We start from the raw sequence: 8,303 nt of genomic DNA, 5'->3' as shown, positions 1-8,303 counted from the left end.
AAAAAATAATACACCTAGGTGGCGCAGTGGTAAAGAATCCGCCTGCCAATGTAGGGGACATGGGTTCGAGCCCTGCCCTGGGAAGATTCCACATGCCATGGAGCAACTAAGCCCGTGAGCCACAACTATTGAGCCTGTGCTCTAGAGCCCATGAGCCACAACTACTGAGCCCATGTGCCACAACTATTGAAGCCCACTTGCCTAGGGCCCATGCTCCACAACAAGAGAAGCCACTACAATGAGGAGCCTGTGCACCACGATGAAGAGTAGCCCCCGCTCGCAGCAACTAGAGAAAGCCTGTGTGCAGCAGCAAGGACCCAACGCAGCCAATAAATAAATAAAATAAATTAATTAATTAAAAAAAAATACAGCATAAAAGGTCAGCAGGAATGGTGCAGATAATGTGTTGAGCTTCAGGATTCCTCAAGAGAGACCATGTTTTGCAAGCTTTGGATGCTACACAGATGCAAGGCAAGTGATTCCAAGTGAATAAAACTCATATAAAACCTGTTTGGAAGAATAGAAGTAGAATCAAGTTTGTTTTGAGGAGTAATAATAACTAATTTAGGTTTGAGGGGCATTTCACTTTGAGTAACTCTGGGCATCTGGGAAGGATCTTTAGTAAGGAACCCACACTGTAGATTTTGTTTTTTTAAAAAAATGAATCAGAGTTGGAAATAAATATATGAGCCACAGTAATATAGAAAATGAATATCATGGATGGGATGTCTCTGCCTCCAAAAGAATGTAGAATTAGAAGAGAAAAAGATCAAAAGCAAACATGAGAGAAAACCAAAATACACAGAGCAGGCACAGGGAGAAATATTGTCTTAGAAAGAATGTTCTAAGGGAGGTAGAAGGTACCTTGTTAAAGTAAACCATTGATTTGGAACCTTGTAGATTAGTAATTATCTTAGCAGGAACTTATTTATTAGACTAGTAGGTTGAAATTCATATTATAGTAGATTTGTAAATGAAATAATACGAGGAACTAAAGTAAAGAGTACTTCCAAGAATTTTGATGTTTAAAGGAAGAAAAAGATCAAGGGAAGCAGGCTAGAAGATAGGGATTTTTAGGATGATGGGACAACTTGATTTTATTTGTAAGGCATCAATTAATATGCAGAGATTGAAGAAGTAAATGATAAAGTACATATTTGAAGAGATAAGGTACTGAGGACATGAGAAGTTATGCTAATATTCTTTCAGTTGCAAAGTAAGAAATTTCAAAATAAACTACACTGAGCCAAAAAACTGCGATTTTTTTTAAATAATGGAAGTAATAGGAATTTATTCACTTTAGAAGATGCAAGGCTTGACCTGCCTGGGGAACATAAATGGCAGTTAATGGAATGGTAAATAGAGTTGGATGTAAACTACAAGTAGGAGGACCTTGGGTGGAAGCACAAGATCAGTTCCACCCTTGATTGATATTCAGTCCTTACACCCTGAGAGGGCTGTACCAGTTGCTAAGTTATGAAAAAAAATACCCATGTACCCATACTGATTGGTATGTAGTCATATGCACAATCTTCCAGTTGTCCTTTTACTATCCACAGCACTCCATTTCCCCCAGGAACCCTAAAATGTCTAGCATCCAGATAAAAATATGGATAATTTCTGGGAAAACTGGGGGACTCTAAGACCTGGCTTCAGCTATCAATTTGATAGGAAATACTCTACCATTCTTATACATGGTGAATGTTGTCCATGGTTTCATCAATGCAGGAATTAATAATGCAAGAGAAAATATGGGTCTGATTTAGGAGCATTAACCAGCTCAGCAGGGAGTCCATAAATGCACCAAGTAAAAGTCAAGTGTTTAATGAAGCTAAAGTCAGGAAAATGAACCAGAATATCAAAGAGTCAAGGATGCAAGTTTCTTTTTTTCTTTTATTTTTATTTTATATGAAAGTATAGTCGCTTAACAATGTTGTGTTAGTTTCAGGTGTACAGCAAAGTGATTCAGTTATACATATACATGTGTCTATTCTTTTTCAAATTCTTTTCCCATTTAGGTTATTACAGAGTATTGAGCAGAGTTCCCTGTGCTATACAGTATGTCCTTCTTGGTTGTCTATTTTAACTATAGTAGTGTGTATACAGATTTCTGAGAGAGGTTATGGCCTTGATCCCAGCATTCCTTTTGCAACTGTTAAAGGAATCTGAGTTCTGAGGTGTTACTAATCCATATAGCACCTGGCATCCACACTTGGCCTGTTATACCTTCTGAAATAGATTGAAATTATTTTTACCTACCAAACATCAAATGACTAATATAATCACATCTGGCCGTTCTACTTGTTTTCCATGTACTCTAGAAGCATACTTTGGCCCCTTTGTACAAATTATAAAAAGGTGCTCCCTATAGATAAACAATTCATAAAAAAGTTACTCATTCTGGAGACAGTTAGGAAAGAGTCCCCCATGGTCTGAGTTGATTCCTCCAAATTAGGGCAGCTGGTTTGGTGAGCAGAGTGTGGAATGGATTTCAAGTCACACTTGTGTCCTATTAGCCAAGTATTTTCAATAAGGCACTGTATATATGTGTGGGCAGGGCAGCTCCATTTTACTTCCCCATGTGTTCACTTAACTTTGATGGTTCTTGGGCTGAGTTGATTAAATTGGATGATTATCTTGGGTTAGATTAACCTAGCTCTTCTGAGAAGTGTATACCCAGGTAGCTATGGAGTAGCCAGAGTGAATTTCACAGCCTTTGTATTTTCCTCCTGTTGTTGAACCTGCACAGTGACTCCTCAGGTCCTCCTCTGTTCTGTTATGGTCATAGTCACTTAGATATGTGGGGTTGACAACACGTGCTTTAAGTTTTGGGGAGAAAGATTTCAGAAATTATCTTTAAAAAGTTTTCACTGTATCCCTTTTCCTGCACAGTAGTTTTTCTTAAACCTCATATAAACTGTTTCTGTACATTCCAAGGCCCATTGTTTATATGTCTACCCTTTACCTTAAGCTTTTTCCCCTAGAATATAAGCTAGCCTTTTCACATGTATACAATACATGGAAAATACATTATGAGTTTGACTTGCTTGGGCTCTCAGCTATCATACACATGCATTGCATTTTTTGATATATTAAGATTAAAAAATAAATTAAAAAACTTTGATTTTATTTTTCAAATAGGCCCATGGACTACATTTGGAAATGGATGCTTAAATCTCTAAGACCTTGACACAGAACAATATTTCACTTGGGGGAAAGTCTGGTGGCATTCTGTTTCAATGCATCACTAGTACAATGGTGCTTTGAAAATATACTGCCTAGTCTCATCTGTCAGTGGAGCACTGGGGAGAGGAGAGAAGTCAGTTTAGTTATTTATTAGTGCAATGTGTCATCATAGTGTCATCAGCTGGTGCTCAGGCACATGACCCCAGATATGAGATTCTGTACTTCTTTTTTCATATATAATATTCTTGAATTTAAAGTGAAAAAAAAAAAAGCTGTGGTCATTGCAAGACTTGTCAAGGAAGAAGTGTTAAAATTGCAATGTGGATGCAAACGCTGCCAAAGACATCAGTTAGCAAATAAAGATTGTAATTTAAATTTCCTTTTATGAAGCCACTACCTAAAAACTTTAATCACAAGTTATAATTAGTTTTGTATCCTTCACAGTAAATTTGATTTTAAACCATGATTCTTCTTTTAAGAAACATTATTTTAATAAGGAATGCACTCTTTGGTTAATGGCTATATCTAAGAACCAGTCAATGACAATAAGTAAGATGAATATTTAATAAATAGATGAATTTTCCCTTTAGATATATATTTTGAAAAACTAGTCACATTTTTGGATATGTAAGATATTAATTTAACTAATATTTATTGTGTCCCTATTACATGTCTGGTGTTATGGCAAGTTATTGGGTTATAATAATGAATAATATTTTAATCCAAGAAGCATATTATTTTAGTGAGAAAGAGACATAAACTAATGTCAGGTGAGAAAAAGGAAAGCAGGCCTTGGTAATACTGTGACCCAGCCTGGTACTTTTAGTCAGGCTTTGGTGTTATCCTCTTGAACATGCATAATTACATAGAGCATCAACATCAGACAAAGTTACTCTGATCATGATGGAGCCAGACAAAAACAAGACCATTGTGCAGTCATGTCTGCGCATAGATAAATACAAATATTTTCCAAATGGTACAAAATACCAAACACCTCATTCTTCTGGATAAAATAGTGACTGCTGCCTCTTTGCCATTTATGATTTTAGCTTTGCTCTAGACTACCCTCCTTATAGATAATATTTATTAAGATACCCAACCCAGTTGTTATGATGTGTATGTTTGTATCCCCCCACCGAAGTTCATATGCTAAAATCTTAACCCCCAAAGGTGATGGTATTAGGAGGTGAGGTCTTTGAGAGGTGATTAGGTTATGAGGGCGGAATCCTCATGAGATTAGTGCTCTTACAAAAGGGATCCCACAGAGCTCTTTTGTCCCTTTCTGCTATGTGAAGATACAAAAAGAAGTCTTTGACCCAGAAGAGGGCCTTCACTCAACAATGCTGTCTCCCTGATCTTGCACTTCCAGCCTCTACAACTGTGATCAATAATTTTTTGCTATTTCTATAAGTCACCCACTCTGTGATAGTTTGTTATAGCAGCCCAAACAGACTAAGACACCAATTGTAAAAGCACTCCACTCCCTTACAACATTCAATCTAGAACAAAGCCTCATTTCCTTTTTTTAAACATAGTGAAATTACCTAACAGTAAAACCTTATAAGTCTTTTCTAAAACTCTCTAAGACACTCCACGATTCCCCATGGGGTGTGTTCTCCCTTTCTTACAGCAAAAAGAGAACCCACCTTGTTCAACTAAAATGTGTTCCTTGTGATCTTTGGCCAGATGGTATTGACAGAGGAAATGAAATCAGAGGTGAATAGACAAAAATGCTCTGAGAGCACAAAGAAGTTATAAATAAACTTTGCTCTGTGTGTGTGTGTGTGTGTGTGTGTGTGAAGGAGACAGGGTTGGGGGAGAGAGAGAGAGTAGGAAGAAGGGCAATTGAGGCAGTGACTGAGCAAGGAGATACATGGAGCTAATTCTAGAAGCATTGGAGAACTGTAGATACTGGGTATATAAGAAGTGAGGAGATTATAGTCAGGAAGAATAGAAGATTATTAAAGACAGAGGGAAAAAAAGGCAGGGAAATCCATCAGAAAATAATAATAATAATAATAGTTACTTATTAAGAGCTTTACACGTGTCAAGGTCTGTTCTACATGCTTTGCGTTTATTAAGTAATTTGTCTGGCAGCAGCACTGTGGGCTAGCCACTGTTATTGTCTGTATAATTGATTTGAGAAATCTGAGGCTGAAAGAGCTTGTGAAACTTTCCCAGTCACACAACCAAGTGTCAGGACCTGGACTCACACAGTTCTGATTTATAATCCATGTATGTAAATTCACAGGTTTGTATTATTGACTACTGAATATTAAGCAAAAGTGTTTAGTATTACTAGATTTTAAATATTTTTGTTGCCATATTCCAATCACAATGAGGGGATGGTGTCAAAATGAATATTGGCTATTGTGTATATTCCATAGTTAAGTTTTTTCCAGGAGTTTGTATTAAAGAAATGAACAATGCAAGGACATTTCCAGAGAATCCACAGTAGCAGTCCATGTGAGAGAGATAGAACATGAGTCACAAAGAGACCACCATGCCAGTTTACACCAGCTTTAATTAACTGAGATTTATTCTAAAATTTTTCCTTCCCACGTCCCCAAACCTGGAAAGGTAAGAAGTTTCAGAAAGAGTAGAGATAAGATAAGTGGAGGAGAGCAAAATAAAAAACTGAAATATTTTTTGCACTTACAGTGCAGAATTATGGTATGACCTAAATTGGCAGGAGGATGGGTGGTAAGAAAAGCTTTGAACCAGATGAGAAATTGAAATTTTAATTGAGATTGGTATGGTAGATAGAATAATAGTCTTTGTAAGATGTCATAGTCTAATTCTAAAACCTGTGAATATGAGATATTATATAGATTCAATTCAGAAAAGAAGATTTTCCTGGATTACCTGAGAAGGCCCAATTTAATCACATAAATCTTTAAAAGCAGAGAACGTCCTTTAGCTGGTGGCAGAAAATATCAACAGATGCAGCAGACAGAGAATTCAGAAAGATTCCAAGAATGAAAAGGATTTGGTGTGCTGATTCAGACTCTGAGTTGGGGCTGATATGCAAGGATCAAAGCTCTAAGAGCTAAGTGTGGCCCTGAGCTTCTAGTTCACAAAAAATAGGCAGCCCGGTCCTGTAATTACAAGGAACTGGATTCTGCCAACAATACAAGTAAACTTGGAAGCAGGTTGATTTTAGCGTTGTGAAACCCAGGGTGGGGAAACCAGAAGAATTAATCTGGAATTCTGACCTAGACAACTGTAAGATAATAAATTTGTTTTGTTTAAACTATTGTCTGTGGTAATATGTTACAATAAGAAACTAATACAGTTAGTTTGGACTTTTTAGTATTTCAAAATAAGATTTTAATGTAAGTACTAAAAATGTTATAGGATTTTTTCAAGTTATCCATAGGCAAGTAGGAGAGAACTTTTTAAAAACATATTTGAAGACAGTTATAAGAAGAAAAAAAAGTTTGCAAAAAAGTTTGCTTGCTCACACCCATGTAGTTGAGCCTATTCAGTAACCTTCACATGAATTTTAGGATATGACTTAAAAATTGCCCAGAGGTATAGACTCCAGATACATCTCCTGGGTGGTCTCCAAATTTCTGAGAAACATGGCCCTGTCAAGAAACAGATCAAGGGACTTCCCTGGCAGTCCAGTGGTTAAGACTTTGCCTTACAATGCAAGGGGTAAGAGTTGGATCCCTGGCCAGGAAGCTGAGATCCCACATGCCTCATGGCCAAAAAAACCAAAACATAAAAAACAGAAGCAGTATTGTAAAAAGATCAATAAGGACTTTAAAAGTGGTTGAAAAAAAAAAGATCAAGAAGGTATCAAGTGAGAGTTCAAGCTTGGAATTGGGCACCTAGGTTGAGTCCATTGTGGACTGTGTTGTTTAAAGTAAGGTTATTAAGGCCTGAAATTCACATACAGTAGACCTGCCAATCTAATTCTGGAAAACATAATGCTCATCTTGGAAAATCACCCATCACAAGGTCAGCCATGTCAGTTCCTTCAGAGTTGTAGAAGCCCCAAACTTAAGGATTTAGAAAAAAGACTTCTTAGGTTAAGATCAGAAGACACTGCACCTAGCAGTTGTTTTCCATGTTGATCTTACTCTTCTCCCATTATCTCTGTTTGAATCTGCCTTTTTCAGTCTTTTTTTTTTCCTCTCCTACTCTCTTCTTCTCCCATACAGTCCATCCTACTCATTTCCCTTTTCCCTGACAAACACATTTTTTAGTCTAGTTTCTAGTTCCCAGAATATCTGAATGAAATGGTCTCTATAGCAGAAAAAATAAAAAGATCAGATAAAATATGTCTGCATAAAAACTGATACTGTTCTATAAGTCTATTAATATAACAGTTGCATAAGACTTTCTAAACACATGAATCAAAGCCGTGTAATCATTGAGCATAAGACTTACTAGTGGCTTGATCATTATCACTTACCACATGTTTAATGCCTGTGCTAAGCTCTCTGATATATATTGTATATGTCGTCTCCTTTACTCTTTAAAACAACACTCAGTGATTGATTTGTATTCCCATTTTAAGATTAAGAAATTGGGCAGTAATATACGATAGGAATATAGTTACAGTTAGACAGCCAAATAGCTAATGTAGATAATGTGCTTAAGAGAAAGAAAATTCTTTAATTAGATTCTCTAGCTACTGATAGAAAATTTTGTTAGATTGAACTAAAGCAACAACTGAAAAATAGAAAAGTAACTAAAATCTTATCCCTTGTCATCTGTATACCTATCAGAGTGGGACGTCTTTGACCCATGCATAAAATGCACAAAACTAATTTTTAAAGTCCCCACTTATAAATATTCACGATGTCAAAACTATCCTAAAGCACATAAAAGCTCAGTTCACTAGTGTAGATTTTTCTAATTATCATTTTATTTCTTAATGTTTTTCTGCTTTAGTAATATTTGTATATCATAATTTTAATTAATATTTTCATCTTATAATAGTTATTTTAGAAGTACAGCCTACTCATATATATTTGATCAATTATCTCTTCTGGGAAGTTGCTATATAACAAAGGGAGATGAACTCGATGATGGGTGATGCTTTAGAGAGCCAGGACAGGGAGGGTGGGAGGGAGATGCAGGAGGGAGAGGATATGGCGATATAT

Source organism: Hippopotamus amphibius, chromosome 5, assembly GCF_030028045.1.
Source record: "Hippopotamus amphibius kiboko isolate mHipAmp2 chromosome 5, mHipAmp2.hap2, whole genome shotgun sequence".
NCBI lineage: Eukaryota > Metazoa > Chordata > Mammalia > Artiodactyla > Hippopotamidae > Hippopotamus > Hippopotamus amphibius.
The sequence above is the reverse complement of the archived record's forward strand: the minus strand, read 5'-3'. Positions refer to the sequence as shown.